This window comes from Pleurodeles waltl, chromosome 2_2 (genome assembly GCF_031143425.1).
Source record: "Pleurodeles waltl isolate 20211129_DDA chromosome 2_2, aPleWal1.hap1.20221129, whole genome shotgun sequence".
Classification (NCBI taxonomy): Eukaryota; Metazoa; Chordata; class Amphibia; order Caudata; family Salamandridae; genus Pleurodeles; species Pleurodeles waltl.
In genome coordinates, this window is record NC_090439.1 from 716,719,474 (window position 1) to 716,736,133 (window position 16,660).

The following is a 16,660-nucleotide window of genomic DNA, read 5'->3' on the forward strand; positions in this document are numbered from 1 at the left end:
ATCCCACTATGGCCATAATTTAGCGGTCTTCTCTGCCAGCCTGTTGGCGGTACGACCGCCAATATGGTGGTCCTGAGACTACCAAACTCGTAATGAGGCCCATAATGTCATTGGGAAGGTTTAATGTACCCACTCCTCACTGACCAGCTCCTTTCTAATGCACATACAAAGCTTACACATCAAAATTCAACAGATCTTTTATAACACAAAAATAATTCTACATCTTTTAAGCTTATATGGGTTATTAAAATTCAAGAAGCAAGAACAATGTCCCTTAAGTTGCCATTACATTCCCCTTCCCGGTAACGGCAGATACTGAATCATTCAAGAATTTAAGTGCCTAGTATCCTGAGTGCAGAAATCTCACATTTGTTAAAGACAAAAAATTCTCTAAGTAATACCTGGGGCACATTGTTCCTAGTAATAAACCTGCAATTATGGGTCTACCTCCAGGTTCGTCGGCGAAAAAATTGATTCCAGCATGTTTTTATTTCCATTTGCAGGTTTACAGGGAGGTCTACATGTAATGCACAGTAATATCAGACCATAAATGCAGGCCACTCATAACCAGGGTCTGTATGTTTTTCCCCATTAAGGACTAAGAGCCTGGATTGGTTGATACAATATTTATACCATCATATAAGACAGCTGGTGACTGTGCAGTCCATCCTTTTCACACACTGCCTCTGTGTCTGGAAGTACCTTATGGCTGCTATTGTTACAGCTTGATCTTCTCCTAACAGTCTTTCCTGGTGATAGTTGGTTCTTCACCCCCTTCCCTTGCATTTCCTGTTTTTGCGAGAATATCCAAGAGGTAATTGAATACCCTTTATAGCACATAAATCCTCCTAGATGCTTGTCTCTTTTTAATTCTAGGGCTCACAAGAGGTGGGGTAATTGCGTGGTCCAGGGACCTCAAAAGGGAGACTAGCAGAGGTCGAAAGAGGGATCCTGGTGTCCAGCATGTGCCTCATTGTAGCCTCCAAAAAAAAGCACCTATTCCTCCCTCCTCCTGTCTCACCTTTCCCATATCATCTGGACAGAGCACCCACCTGAAAAGGCGAATGGATGAGGTCTGGACACTCCTCCTGGTATCCATCTTGTGCCCACTCTGGCAGAAGAAGACAATACTTAAAACCCACCCCTGCTCCTCCTTCGTTTTCTAGGATCTTGATTGGCTGGGAATAAGGTCAACATCACCCCTGTCTCTACCTCCTTTCGTGGATTGGCTCTGAGCTTTCCTTGGGTCCACCACCTATATTAGGTCAGACCCCAACTTATCCTCTAGCAGGATAGCAGGCACGGTGTCCTGAAGGGTTTCCAGATGAAGCTTCTTGTTAGTCTGTCTAAGCCAGCTTTCATAACTGCTGTTTAGATGGCTTCTTTTTAGCCTGTTTTAGAAGTAAGATAGGAAGGGGAAGAAATCAGTCTGTATGTTGGGAGAAGTAAATACCTATTGATGTTTGGGGATGGCGGGGAGATGAGATACTGTATTTGAATGGAGTTGCACGAGGGGGCAGTACCTACCCATGTTGTGGTGGTGGCCTCTTGTTCCTCCCTAAGAGAGCCACTCTACTAACCGCTGAACCCACCAATAAACTAGTCCTAAAACAGGTGAATGAAGTAGGGGTGGCTCTGACAGTGTTGGCCAGAGCCAGGAAGTGAGATGATGAATTTGGGTTCACTTGTCCACAGGGCCTTAAACCGCTCGGTATTTGCAAGGCCACAAATTATTAGGATCTTTTGCTCTGCTGAAACTAGAATATTTTAAATATAAATCATGGTATCCAGCAATCCCTGTATAAAAACCTGTCTTTAATATCGTTACACACCCAGTTTGCAATTATAAAGAAAAGACAGCAGAACTCAACTATAGTAATTTATCACAGTTGAATTCTGAAGTCATAATGTCTGCTGCCAGCAGCGGAGGGGCTAGGTAGGTTAAGTCACAGAGCACGACTAAAGCAGCTGTTTAACTAACAAAACGAAAATGGCTTTTCTTTATTTCTGCTATTTTTCTAGCTCTTAACCAGAAAGGAGATATTTACAGCAACATTTTTATTTTTTTGCATGCCTTAGCCTATCTATAGAAAAGTTAGAATCTTTCTGCATGTTTTTACACATTCCGAGCTACTGCACCATTAAAAAAAAAAAAAAAAGTATTAAACTGATTCTACAATCTTCTTCCATCAAATATATCTCACAGCATTTTTAATGTACTTATTTTTGCACTCAAGAATCTACTTTTATTCTTTATGTTTACAAACATGCTCTCTCTTTTGTATGAAAGAGTTGTGTACAAAGGATTTAGGTGGTTTGTGGGAAAGGTGATAGGACAGGGATAGGTGATATGGATAAGGATATTGCAAGTCAACTTTAAGTTCCATAACCTTATAGAGGGATTCGGCCTTGTTCCTCTATATGGTTACTGAACTCCTCAGTGACTTGCAATATCCTTATAATATATGTCAGGGGGTACTTTAACCTATACATAATAGCCAACTTGTGAAACACCCAGTCGCCTATTTTAAAGAAATGATGCCAGAACTCAACTGTAATAAATTGTTACATTTGAGTTCCAACATCACAATATCTGCTGCTAGAGATATTTATGGCAACGTGTTCATATTTTGCATTCCTTTGGTAATTATAGAAAAGTTAGAATCTTTATGATTCTACTGCACCTTTTGTTTGAAAAACTCCCTTGTATTAAACAGATTCTAATATTTTTTGCAACAAATATCTAACAGCTTTTTGATGTGTTTAATTTTGCACTAGAGATTCTATTTTGATTCTTAATGTTTGCAAACATCCTCTCTATTTCATATGAAAGACCTACACACCAAGGATTTAAGTGGTTTGTGGGGAAGGTGATGGTGTGACCATGTATCATAAGGAATAAAGTACCACCTGGTGTACATGATAAGGATGTAGCAAGTCACTTCGGAGTTCCATAACTTTATATAGGAACTCTTGTAGTGTGGTTAGTTTTACGTATTCATTGCGCTTTAGCTTCAGGCTTTAGGCCTTTGTGCACTTTGCCCTGAATATATTTTATTCATTTGCTGACAGCTTAGAGCCTCTGTGCACTTTGCTCTACATGCTTTTTATTAGGCTTCGTACTGATATTTTTCAAATAGCCAGTTCTACGGTGCTGTTTTTTATTCATATCACGCTGTTTTGCCTACTTCAGCGCCGGTTTCCCTTTTCTGACCGCGGCTTTACCGCCGCGGTCAGAATTGCCCCTGAAGCACCGCCAGCCTGTTGACGGTGCTTCCTCCGTCCCCGGCCCTGGCGGTCCATGACCGCCAGGGTCGGAATGAGGCCCACAGTGTGGGGTATTTATTTTGGATATTTAAGGGTTAAATATCATGTCACATCTCCTTGCTAGGGTACTGATACACTAAAAAGACTTGGAAAGCTTACACACATGGGTCTTCCACCTGTACTGCTGTGCCACTGGTTCTGGGTGTGTGAGTGCTTGTTGATTCACGATGATATAATATCATGGCAGTGACAGACCCTCAATTCTGAATATACAGACTTGTGGTCAGTAGAGGTAGTAGTATTAGTAGTGGTAGTAGTAGTAAATTCACGTATTAGTCAATTAAAACCATCAACATTATTGAAATGCACAGTCAAAACAAAGTAAATAAATGAGGATTCGAAAAAAGAATAGTTACATACAATCAGTAGGCACGAGTACAAGCTCATCCAGTTCTAATGTTACCGGCACGTGCAAATTAGTGTATAAAGTACAACTGTGGAGATCTTCTTTCCCATTTGGTCATTAGCCAATGAGCAGAGACAAGTAGCCCTAGTTCTATCCAACATCCCATAGCGGCCTGCAACTATACAAAGATGGCCAAAGACTATAAATTGTGCAAAATGATGCAAAAGTGACAATATTATACTCACGTTTGAGATGTGAGGCTGGCAGAGACCTATATAGTGTGCAACCACGCAAGACGTGCAACAGATACTAATATTTAATCATGTAAGAGATTAAAAAAGCAGACGGCAAGATGGCAAACATGGGATCATTGCAGACAGGGGCCTAGGAGCCTAGATCGGAGAAAGTGGCGCTACAAGATGACAGCGGCCACTTAGGTGAGGAGCATCAAGCTGAGCAAGGTGGTTCATGAAGAGCTGCAGCCACCATCTAGAGATCACGTGTGGCCCAGTCTGTCTCCCCATCGCTTTTGGCATAAACATGTAATTGCACCACAGCACTGTCACGGTCTGGGGGCAAATAATGTCGGTAAGCTTGAAAAGACTGTGCAGCAAATTAGTGCTATATGCACATGGACTAGATAAGAGCTTCATGCGCTTCTGGCATCAATGCTGTACTTGGGATGTGGGACTGCACTTGGGACTAGATTCCTTTAGGTTACAATACTGATTCACACATGATGCCAAGATCGCACAAGATTTAGCAGCCATGTTGGCTATGGCAAGAATATTTAAGCCGTGTCCAAGGGTAGGAGCCGGGCTTGATACAGAGGAATCTGCACATGCTACATCTTTGAGGGCTCTCCTGAAAACGGTGCGTCACCAGTCAGTTGATGACTTACCTGCCTCTCTTGAAGAAGGCTGTTACGTTGAGTGAAAGTTGATCTGCTCGATACTCTAGAAGGAGAAAGAGAGAGACATTAGTACAGAAAATACATTATACATTTTATTGAAGATAAGGAGTAAGAGCCTGAAACGTATTGCATAATTACTTTGCTAAAGTAACAAGCAACACCTCAATGCCAACATAAAGAGGGACATAATGAAAAAATACAAAGATTTTGGAAAACTACAGGAATTTCATGAAGCGAACATTGTCAATTTGATGTAAGAAAATAACTTATTCTCAAGACAGTTGTGTTGGGCGAATCATTGTATAGAACTACCCTGATTGTTTGCAAAAAACACTATAGTGAAGAAACTACATGTTCGGCGTATGCTGAGGTATTTGTGCCCTTAATTGCTGAGAGTAGCACTAAGAAGGAGTGAGTGTTAAGAAATGAATAACGGAAGGAGGAAATAAACATACCTAGGGCCAGATGTACGACCATTAGAGATTGCGGGTCGCAATTTGCGAATGTTTAGGATTCACAACTTGCGAGTAGCAATCTGTAAGATACAACAGTGTCTTCAACAATGTTTGTTATTCGCAAATGGCAGGTCGAATTTGCGACCCATTGGGAATGGCCAGCACTCACAGGGATGGTGGCCTGCTGGGGTCAGCAGAACACCATGTCTGTGAGTGCTTTTTAAATAAAGTAAATTTTTTTAATGCACACTGTGTTTTTTTTTTTTAAAGGAAAACAGGGTACATTACAAAAAAAAAAAAAAAGTTTCCTTTTCATTTTTTTCAGAGAAGGCACCCCTATTCACAAAGGGGAAAGGGTCCCCTTGGGAAGCCCTTCCCATTTGGACTGGGTTATCACCTACGTGAAGTACGTGACGAGAATTGCGATTGTTTTGCGACTGCATTCGCATTCGCTAAACAATCATACATCCCCCTGCGACTCGCTATTAGGAAGGGACTCTCTTGGCATGCTCCTTCCTAAAAGCGAGTTGCAAACCCTCTTTTTCGAGTCAGTAACAGGTTACTGACTTTCAAAATAGGGTTAGTACATAGTACAAGGCCATTTAGCAGTTGCAAACGGAAAATGTTGCCTTTCGCGGCTGCTAAATAGCTTTGTACATTTGGCTCCTAATGCTTGTGTTTTCACAGAAGTAAGATGCCTAGGAACCCAAACTCCGAGCAGCTCACAGTTCAGCCATCTTCACCCAGAGGGCAGCCTGAGCAGCAGTGAAAGTCGCCTAGAGGACACACTCCTTTTCCCCTGCTGGTCTGCATTCATGTGTGGATTGGCAGGTTGCTGCTAATAGAGTGGAATGGGGGCCTAGCAGTGGCTGCAGAAATGTGTTGCTCCCCTACGAGATGCAAGCAGTTGGATAGTGCTGAGGGTCTTGACAGGCCCAGATGAGTGGTCCTGATGGGTAAGCTCAGCTAGGAAGGTGAACCCACAGAGGTTTGCCACCCTCCCCATCTGCTGGATACCACACCCAGAGATTATATGGGACCCCGGTTCAGGGTCATAGGCTGGGATGGAAAAAGCATAAGGCCCCGAAGAAGGGAGAGGGCCAGTGGTGGTGGGTTGGGGGGGGAGAGGGCGGTCTGAATAGGCAAGCTGAGCCTACTGAAATAACATGCTTGACCTTAGGTACAGAGCTAATACTACTCAGCCCAAACTGCACTGTTGAAAAAGCAAGTGCTAGCAGCAAGACTTCAGGAGGAGTTTGAGTGACAGAGGCAGTGTGGCAGGGACTGGATGCTTTGTGACAAACAACAAAGTGAAGGAAGGAAGTTTAATTAATCTCATCCATTGACAAGCACTCAGGGCTGCATTCCAGTTCAGCATTATTTTCCACCATGTGATTTCAGACTGAGAACAGCCATATACAAATTAGCCTTGGTCCTGCTCCAATGGAAACAGTCTAGCCCTAACTTCAAGACCCAGTCTCCTCCATGCTGGAACACAAGAAACCCCAGACGGTCTGGTCTATTCAGCTTAAGTACTGTGGCACAGTAAGCATAGGACAAATATCTGTGCATCACTGCCACATTTAGGGATGTCTATTCCAACAAAGAGCAAAGCAATTAAAGGAATGCTTGAATTAATCCAAGCCACTGGCGATCGATCAGGCTGCATGCCAGATCACCAGCCGTGCTACTCGAGACAGAGACAAGCCATATATAAATAAGCCTTGGTCTAGGCCAAAATGTCAGACCCATTCTCCTCCAAATGGGAACACAAGCAGCCCAATACTGATTTTGGGGTACTTAAGCTATATTTCACTGAGAAGGCCTAAGTCCTCTGGCACAGTGTTAGTGAGCTGGAGACCCACATCTGGACAAACTTGTTAAATTTTGGGCATCTACTGCAATAAACAACAAAGTGATTAAATGAACTTTTGAATTAATCTCAGCCACTCATCAGCAGTCACTCGGGCTGCATTCTAGGCCATTATTTTATGCCCACTATGCAGTTCTACAGTGTGACTAGTGATATGCACAAATTGCCACCCCTGGTCCCTTCCAGAAGGACGCTCTTTTAAGTGACCAGACAGCACCTCAGTAGACTAATATACTGCACAAAACCCCTCTACAAGGTGTTTATTATGTTATGGGAACATGATTGCACTTGAGGAAAACTCATACACCACCATAAGATTTGTGGACAACTCAGAGGTACTCAGAGAAAACCCTGGGTCGCACACCCTGACCACCTGACTATCCTGACAAAGCAGCATAAACTTAGAATCATGTCGTACCTTAAAATACCATGAATGATCAAAACTGAATTCTGGATTATAATAGGCGCACCCCAAGAGTGCAGGGCTCACCCAAACTTAGTGTGACAATGTTCATCAAAACTGCAAAAGAAGAGGCTATGGTGGAACAAATCACCACCCATAAGAAACTGTTTAAGATATTAAATGCCATCTCAAATACTGGAGGAGTACTGGAACAAATAAATGCAAATGTATTGAGAGAGCTATAGCCTGACACTGACAATCTGCAGAAGCAGGTAAAGGACTTAAATGAAAGGGTGCACTTCCTGGAATACAGACTGGAGGATGCTGAGGGAGGGACATGATGCAACAACATTCATGTTATCAGTATACCAGAAAACAATGTAGACTCAGATATAGTGGCTATCATGTAACAGTGGATGAAGCAGACAGGGTCAAATTTCTATGTTGTAGAAGGAGCCCACAAAGGTGCTGATGCACCCTCTGCCACCAGATTCTGCCTCATGGTCAGTAGTAGCATTTTATAAAAAGTTGAACAGTAAAGGTAATAAATCATACAGTACCTGTGATCTTTACTACAATGCATAGTTTGCCAAGTGTTAAAATTGTTGGAGGCTCTCTATTTTAATACCTCAACAATTGTTTTGGGATTAGAATCAGGGTTGCTAGTTGCTCTGGAAGAGAGTAGAAGACTGAAGACTCTGCACAGGTGACAGCCAATACGAACAGTGCTGATGAACAGGGACTTTGAAACTATACAAGAAACACAGTCTTCTTGAACCCTATAAGGCAGTGGCAGTGATTCTGATTCAAGTTAGCTCAGAGAGCACACATTCAGAGGGTTGCTGCTATAAGAAGGATCAAAGCCAGAAATTATGATCTTTACCAAAAGTGCTTCCAGGTCACTAACTATATAAAGAGAGGCCCAGACTTAGCATCCTTGCCTTGCATCTTGGTGTTAACCTGCTGCAGCGTTAGTACCCCCTCTGGGTTTCATTTGTGCACATGGAGTGGTGCAAGAGTTTAGATGGACTAGTAAATGGTCAACATAAAACCATTGTCATACCTGATGTCTGTTTTCTCAAAAACTCGCTAGTTCATTGATAAATAGTACAATAACGATGTCTACCTTCATACTGGCAACCTATATATGAAAGGCTAACGTTATTTTTGCAACTACTGTAGATGACGTCTTTTATAATAAGTAACCTTATTTGATCTGTCACTACCTGACCGTGGACTATCAATTCATAAACTTAAAAAATCTCAAATGTTACAAACCATTAAAAATGTCTCTGATCTTTCCTGTTGCACAATGCTTCACTGCTTGCAACTGGTGTTATTGCTGTGATCAGAACAAACCATTGACCACTCTTATTCATCACTTTACCGACTACTTGTATTTCACTGGAAAGGTATACAGGCTGTCTTCGCTTTACCACCAACGTTTTAGGATGCTGCAGTGCATCTATGAGTGATCTTTTAAAGCAACTGCAGTGAAATCCTTTTTCCAGACAGAAATGGAAAATGAGTATTTACATGTTCCTCCATGTTCCCCTGTTTAATTAAATATTCTCACAACACCAATAGCTCATTTCAATCTCATCCTCTAGATTTCGAAGCCTCCAAATACAGTTCACTGAGTGCTGGGTCTAAAACAATTTACTTTGTAGATTTAGAAAGGTTTGTGGTGAAGAAAATGTTTCAGACTGCAGAACACACGGAAATCACCATTAGCAAGTCAATGTTAGATTTTTATAGTTACCATCCAAAACCATCAAGAGGAAAATTCCCCTTCAGTAAATTTTTCGGTATCTAAAGGAACTGTTCCAAGTTTAGTAACTATTGTCAAGAAGCTTGCCCTGAAACAGGTTATACCATACACGATTGTGAAGGAACAATGAAAGAGAGCTGGATACAATAGGGAAAACAGTATCAAAGCTAAAACAAGACAGAAGACTCATCAACATTTATCCCATCGTTTAAGCCGTTGCTTTTATTTTGTAAATGTGGAGGATAATGAAGCACTTAACGATGCTAAATATTGGTGATAAACCATTTGCAACTGCTATGTTTGTATTCAAAACGCAGCCAAATATCAATAAGAACATAATACAGACGTATTAATCACCAATGGGTAAAGTCTATTTACAGCAAATACTCTGGAATTTACCTCCAGCCAATTGCTATTTGCCGCCAAGGAACTGAAGTGAAGTTGGATGCCCAACTGCAAACAGAATATCCACACAAACTGTAATTGCTATATACACGATATTTGGGATCAGAGTAAGGATTGATACTCTGAAAACTACGTTGATCCAGCATTTCCAAAACAGTCCACCTGACATACAATGGACTAATCACTATGAATAGAATAAGACAAATATGGAGCGTTCACCTCTATACCCATGTGCATGGGTTGAATGATGAAACTGAACAGCATAAGCTGGCAAGCACACAGTGAAAATAAGAAGAAAAAATAATATGAACAACTGATGGGGCTTCAACATCCAGTTTGCCGTTCTCAATCAAAAAAAGCTTAATTTCAGTTATGATTTGGAATTACTTCCTATAAATTGAACAACTATGTGTTTTCTATGAAAGCTGAAAGAAAATTAATATCACAGGAATAGCGGACCAAAGAGATGTACAAAAGATCTATATTTTGGGATGTGGCATTGGGGGTGGGGTTCTTAGGAGTTAAGGATGGCAGTCACAGACTAACAGAGCTCCTCCTGTAACACAAAGAACAATCTATTTCTGGAATAATTAAGGCAGTTTGTGGATGCTAAAAATAAAGGCAAGTATTGAGGAAAATAGTTGAAGCAGTGTTCCCAGTGGGTGTGCATAAATTACCTTGCCTGGCTTTCCTAAAGAGAAATGATGCTTTCAGAGGTAGTGCTTGCCATGTTATATTCAGTGAAGTTCAGCTGAGGAAATTTATGTGCATGTCACCACTTTATCGCAGAAGAACATGAAATTACTTTTTCAGGATGAAGACACTGCAGTTAAAGACTAAAGGAAAACAAATGTTCTGCCTTTTATAAATGACTTAAGCAAATGAATAGGAATGCTTAGGTAAATGTAGCACGTTTCTGGTGTTCCGGTCACAAACCGGTTATTTACTTAACATCCTGAAATCCATTTTGTCCACAGATATGGGGCAATCCTGAGTTGTCGAAGGTTAATATTCACAGAGTTCATCCGCAGTGAGCAACATTATTAACCATGAGTACCTCTAAACCCAGGGGCGTGATCATTTTTTTTTTTTTATATACAGACCTTTTTAAAGTTGTTTAAGCTGCAACAGAGAAGAGCCGGATTTGGAATGGTCAGAATATTTTTATTTCTCAAGATGATGCAAGAGCTACAACTGTGATACACTGAATTTCTGGACTTAAGGCCTGCTTTAAGAAAGTTCAATGCTAGATGTGGCCTTCTATACGCTTGTTTTTTCAAAGTCACACTTAAGAATAAAAATGTTACTTACTCTGATCCTGTTAAACATAAACAATACACATTTGCTCAATGGGATTATGATATATTTAAAGAGACAACAGTTTAAATGCTATTCTCCTTATTCATGTTTTTATTGCAATAATGTAATGCGTTTGTTCTTTCTTGCAGGTTCTGTTTCAATAATGGTAAATTATATAACCTTATAAATTTTTCTGTTTTCTTATAGGTTTGTGTCACCTTTGTGGCTCATAGCATTGCCTGCCATTATGTTCTCTAAAGAAGGCCCTTGCCTGTTGCGGTGCCTTTTTCTTCATGATGCCTTCACCAAGCCCTGCGATAACACCTTTTTCCCTCAAAGTTAATTTTCTGGTTTTTATCTTTGGATATTTGACCTCATGTTGTTCTATGTAGTGTCTTCTTTGTTTCCTCCATACATGTGTGGTTATTTAAAAAAAAAAAAAACCTTCATTGCATTTTTTAGTGGAGACTATACATTACATTAATAATGTTTTTCTAGCCATTCGGGTATGATATTACATTACTGCCATTCGAATACGTATTCTTCTACAATGGCTTTGAAGAGTATATCAGTAGGCTAATCAAATCATCTGCATGTTGCTCCTCTGGATATCTTTGGCAGTGTAGATAAGATTTTTTTTCTTTTACCAGAAAATAACTTTTAGTCTGCTGCATTCTGAAAACGGCTGTATTCTGATCTTAGATCATGCCCATGTTGTTTAAGATTTGGATCTTTGGGGAGAATAATAATGGATGGAGGTTTAATTCTACGTTTTTCAAAGATATTCATTTTATTATAGAATTCCAACATTTTACTACTTAATTTTTTTTTTTTAATCAATAAATATTATTTTCAGAATACTCTGGATGGTTTTAAAGCTGAGTCAAGTGAATTTATTATTAGATATGTATCCAGAAAGAAAACAGGCATCAGAGAACAAAACTAATTACTTTTTAGGAGCTATAAAGAACCTGGAACACTCAGTGTTCAGAAAAATTAAAGCATGCCCAAGCAAATGTTTTTAAAACCACAAAAGACCTTGATTTCCGAGCAAACGTAATCATTTATTCTGAGTCAAAGAAAACAAAAGTAAAAATAAGATGAGAAAATTAGTGGCAAAATATGTAAAAGTTAAAAAAAGAGCGATCTATTATTGACAAAAATTATTGATGAATTAAGACAGCTCATAATAAGATTCTGGATACTTTCTTTACTTTTTATTCCACTATATATTCTTCTGATGCCTTTCCTTTCTTATATGAAATTGATACATCCTGAAATTCCAAGCAATATTTATCCTCATTTTGAGCTCTCCGCTTTAGAAGATGATTTACATTTCGATGAACCATTGAAAAAAAAATAAAGAAATTAAAAAAAGGGAAAGCCCCTTGACCAGACAATTTTTCCTTAGACCTTTCTAGCTGTTACGCTGTTTTATTGGCTCCCAAACTATAGCCCCTTTATGAGAATTTTTGTTCTACTACAAAACCTCAGGGCACATTTTATACAGGTTTGCGGATGATTTGCCTCATCCCTAAACCTGGTAAAGAACCTGGCTCTTGTAATAATTATTGTCCAATATAATTAATAATGAGTTTCAAAATATTTACTAAAATATTAACCATTTGAGTAGAGAATGTTGTCCCTAATCTTATTAAATCCAAAAAGTTGGGTTTGTTAAGGAAATAATTACTACAGATAAGGCCAAAGGTTTCTTGAATATTATCAGCAAAACAAATTTCATGAACCCCTTTGCAGCATTGTATTTGGATGCTAAAAACAAAATCTTTGATCCCCTTAATTGGGACTTTACCTTGAGGGCCTTGGAATGATTTAGCTTAGGTCCTAAGTTTTTAAGTATGGTTTCTTAATTATACAATGCTCCGTGTACTTTGATTTTTCTTAAGATTACTTTGTCTCTTTCCATCAAAAAAGGAACTAGACAGGATGTTCTTTGTCTCTTATTCTATATATTTTATCTTTTTAATATTTCTTTTTTAGCTCAGTCCAACAAAATTCCAATACTGAAGAAGTTAACTTTGGCTTATGCAGATGATGTTCTGCTTTACATGAATAATCACGAGAGTTCCTCAGTATCTTTTTATGAGGAACTTGACCAAATGTATGTTTATGAACCTAAAGTTAAACACATCAAAAGTTCTCTCCTTAATTATTTCTGTTTCAAAGACATGATTAAAAAAGTATGCTTTGATTTGGCATAATGAAAAAATAATATTTAGGTGTTTGGGTGTCTAGGTCAGTCAACTGAACCTTAAAATAAAACTTACAATATCCTTTGGGAATAATTGATGCTTAAATTTACAAACGGTCTCCACTGTAGCTATCTTGGTGGGGTAGGTTAGATTTAATTACAAGAAGCTTTCACTGATAATTGTATACTCTTTCATGTCACCTAATAATAAACTAAGATTTGTCTTTAAGAAAATTGATATTTTATTATCAAATATTTTAATGGCAAAATAAAAAACTCAGAATACATCTTTATAAATTAGAAATACTAAAGAAAAGAGGAGGGGTTAAATCCTCTTATATTTCTTGTTATCATGATGCTCCCCCCCAACCCCAGACAACTCTAGTTTTAGTTACACAATATACCTTTTTACGATTCTTCAATTTGGTTTGAGTACAAGAAATCCTTCATTGCCCATTTTCTTTCTCTGATTTTATTTGTATTTCATATACGGGCCTCATTTCGAGTTTGGCAGATGGGAAAGCCTGTCCGCCAGACTCCTGAAAGGGTGGCCGCCGCCGACTACGCGTCGACCTCCCCGTCAGAGTCATGGGTTTCCCACTGGGTCGGCAGGCCAAAACCAGAGATTCCACCCACCGGCCTAGTGGGAAACAAGCTACAACATTGTCTCTGACTCTTAATCGAGCCAGCAGGGAGCACCAGTACCCTTGCAATGTTCATTGCAATGGTGCTGGGCAGGGGAGCCCCTGCACTGCCATGCCAAATGCATGGACAGTGTAGGGGCCCCCCTGTGGCCCCCTGCACCTGTTTTCCGCCAGTCTTTTCATGCCGGTGACACCGCCATGAAAAGGCTGGCGGAGAACGAGGTCTTAATCCGCAGAGTAGCGCTGCCTGCAAAGCTGCCCTGGCGGATTAGGATCTCCACCACCGCCAGGATTCATGATCCTGGCGGAGCTGGCAGTTTAACCGCCAGGGTTGTGATATGGCGGTCGGACCGCCACACTCATAATGACCTCCCATGTCTTTAGCTTGGCCTATTTTAAAAGTATGTGTTGACTATTTCAAACGTTTATTCCTATTGACCAAATCGGTTGTACTTGCCTGCATAGAGAGGCTGGGCGCACAGAACTTCACTTACCAGCGGCCCACAGCCTATCATTGCGTTCTTGCAGACGCCAGGAGGTGCCTGCCTATTTAATCAGCTGCACTCTCCCACAGCACGGGACGTTCGCGGGGGTGGAGGGCAGGTGCCTGGACGAATACAGGGCCAGGAGCTGGCCCTTACGCACCCATCCATGGCTGTCCTAGTCAGGGCTGTCCTCCCACCACAAGGCTTTTTTTTATCTTTGGACTGGGCCCCTGTGGGAGTGTACTCCTGCCTGATATAGCTGGATAAGCCTGTATCAACTAGACCTGTGGGGCTGGTGTTTTGCCGGAACTTTGTCCCTTCTGGGTTGTCTGGATGGGAAAAACAAAGCAGCAAGGCAGTAGGGATCAGTCGGGGACAAGCAGGGAGCATCTCAGCACAACTCTTGACTTTTTTTTTGGGTCCAGAGCTGTAGGGGTGGCATCTAAGGAGATTAATTTGGCCGAGAGGAGGCTTTCCCTTGAGCTTAGTAATCATCAAAGAGCCCTTTGAGCCCTTTGTACTGATGTTGATGACCCTTGCGATGAGGATTCTGAAGGGACTGCTGTTGCTTTAACACTGGGAGGTAGCTCTAGGCACCCCATGAATGAAAATCTCAACTCCCAGTTAGGTGTGGAGTCGGAGTGTTGCGCGGATAGTCTTCTCAATTTGTCTCCCTGTGTTGGAAGTCTGCCACAAAAACTGAATCAACAAGTGAAAAGAAACTGTAAAAAGCCAGCCGAATCTGTCATCCCTGAACTAACTAATGATGATCTGGCTGCTCTTCCCCGCTTGTATTGTGCTACACATCAAGAGCAGGATTATGTGCCCCATACGGATAAACTTTGTAACTTTGTAAAGTCTGTGGGTCCACCAACATCTAAATTGGGCGAGCAGACCGTCAATCTGGCGGACTGGGTTTCTGTCAAAAAAGTGGCAGTGGGCCCATTACCGCCAACATCGAAATCAAGCCCAAAGACTTTTAGATCAACATCCAGTAGTATTACGCTAAATGCGTAAGAATCTGGGATGTCCCACACTATCATTCAGGGATAGGAATAAATGTAACGATCTGATTAGCAACAACATTCAATAAAATAAGCAGATTTACAGGAGAACAGATGAGTGAAGGGCAGGGCAAAAAGAAGCCCATCAGGTGCCTCGTATGTCAAAGTACAAAAAGGAATGGAACATGTGCTGACGTCCTTTATTTCTGACTCACTATTAGACAAGCACAAATAGTGAAAGAGAAAATAAATGGATTCCCTTATATCGGCATGAATACATTAAAATATAAACCAGTGAAATATGTATTAGAAGCATGTCCAGCTGCATCTTGTCCTTAGGGGTGTTGAGACTGTAGCTTCCTTGTTTTTTATTCTAATAGTGATAAATAGGATGTTATTCACTAGTAGTATAATAAATAATGCCACCATTGCAACAAGCTATGGTCAAGCAGGCCGTGTAAGGCAGTGACACCTATCTGTTGGCTGGCATAGCTGCTTAAAGGCATCTGAACCAGTCATAAGCTAGATTGTTGAGCGCTAGCGAAGTCCCAGCTGTGGCCTTGGGGCCTGCCCACACCTCAGTGCCTACCCACTGAATCTGAGAACTTTATGCTTTAGAAATTTATTTAATTCAACAAAAATCATATAATCAGGCATTAACACACATTGTCACCTTAGCGTCTGGCAGCATCTTAATACATACCTTTGTCATCCCCACACAAAACCAATATAGCTTATTTTCTTATTCAGCTCAGCTCAGCAATAATATTACCCTTCAAGGGTTGTACCACCCCATCATCATCAGTACCATGATAGCTTCTCTGTTTGCCTCAGACCTTATCAAATTTCCTCAGGCATCCCGGTCCCATATGGATCTACCTCTCTGCTTCCATGCCTGTGCCTACTTCTGCCACCGTGGGTATATAACACCTCTGGTGCCTGTTGCTACACACCAATCAGCATGCAACCCCACCCTTTCCCAATTCGTCAAAGCGTTAGGGAAACGTGGGGTGAAAAGGCAAGATACAATGCCCAGGTTCGAGGTTTCAGTTTCCTGCTTCAGCTCCCTGTCTGCACGAGGGGTGGATTATCCCCCCAAGGTAAAAAATGAAGGCTTTTGGCTGGATAAGAACCTCTCCGTGAAACCTCAGGTGGTGAAGGTGGCCTCCACTTGTTTTGCAGTGCTCAAGTGGGTGAAAAAGAATATTTGGATGGTTCCCCAAGCAGCTCAAAGAACAGCCATCAAGAATAAGCTGTGGCAATAATTTGTGTTTAACAATTGATAAGGCCTCCATCTAACAACTGCAGGTAGTACATAATTCTGCAGCCAGACGTCTGTACCGCCTCCCGAGATAAGTCTCTGTTTCAAACCTCCTCCGCACGCTTGATTGGCTTGCGGTTACCAAGCGAATCCAATTTAATGCCTTATGCTATATGTACAAAACCAGAGCCGGAGTAGCAGGGCCACAATATACTCAGGATTTGGTCGTGCCTTACCAACCCACGAGTATGCTGAGATCACT

General features: G+C 40.9%; 1 protein-coding gene across 4 annotated transcripts in view; it reads right to left on the reverse strand.

Annotated features, from left to right (window-relative positions):
- The window catches only part of PPP1R42 (protein phosphatase 1 regulatory subunit 42), a 433,409-nt gene that overhangs the window by 345,394 nt on the left and 71,355 nt on the right, over positions 1–16,660 (reverse strand). For all 4 annotated transcript variants that reach the window (XM_069220285.1, XM_069220289.1, XM_069220286.1 and 1 more), the window contains one exon: positions 4,575–4,629. The gene's annotated coding sequence lies outside the window, so the exon portion shown is untranslated. The remainder of the gene's footprint in view (positions 1–4,574; positions 4,630–16,660) is intronic.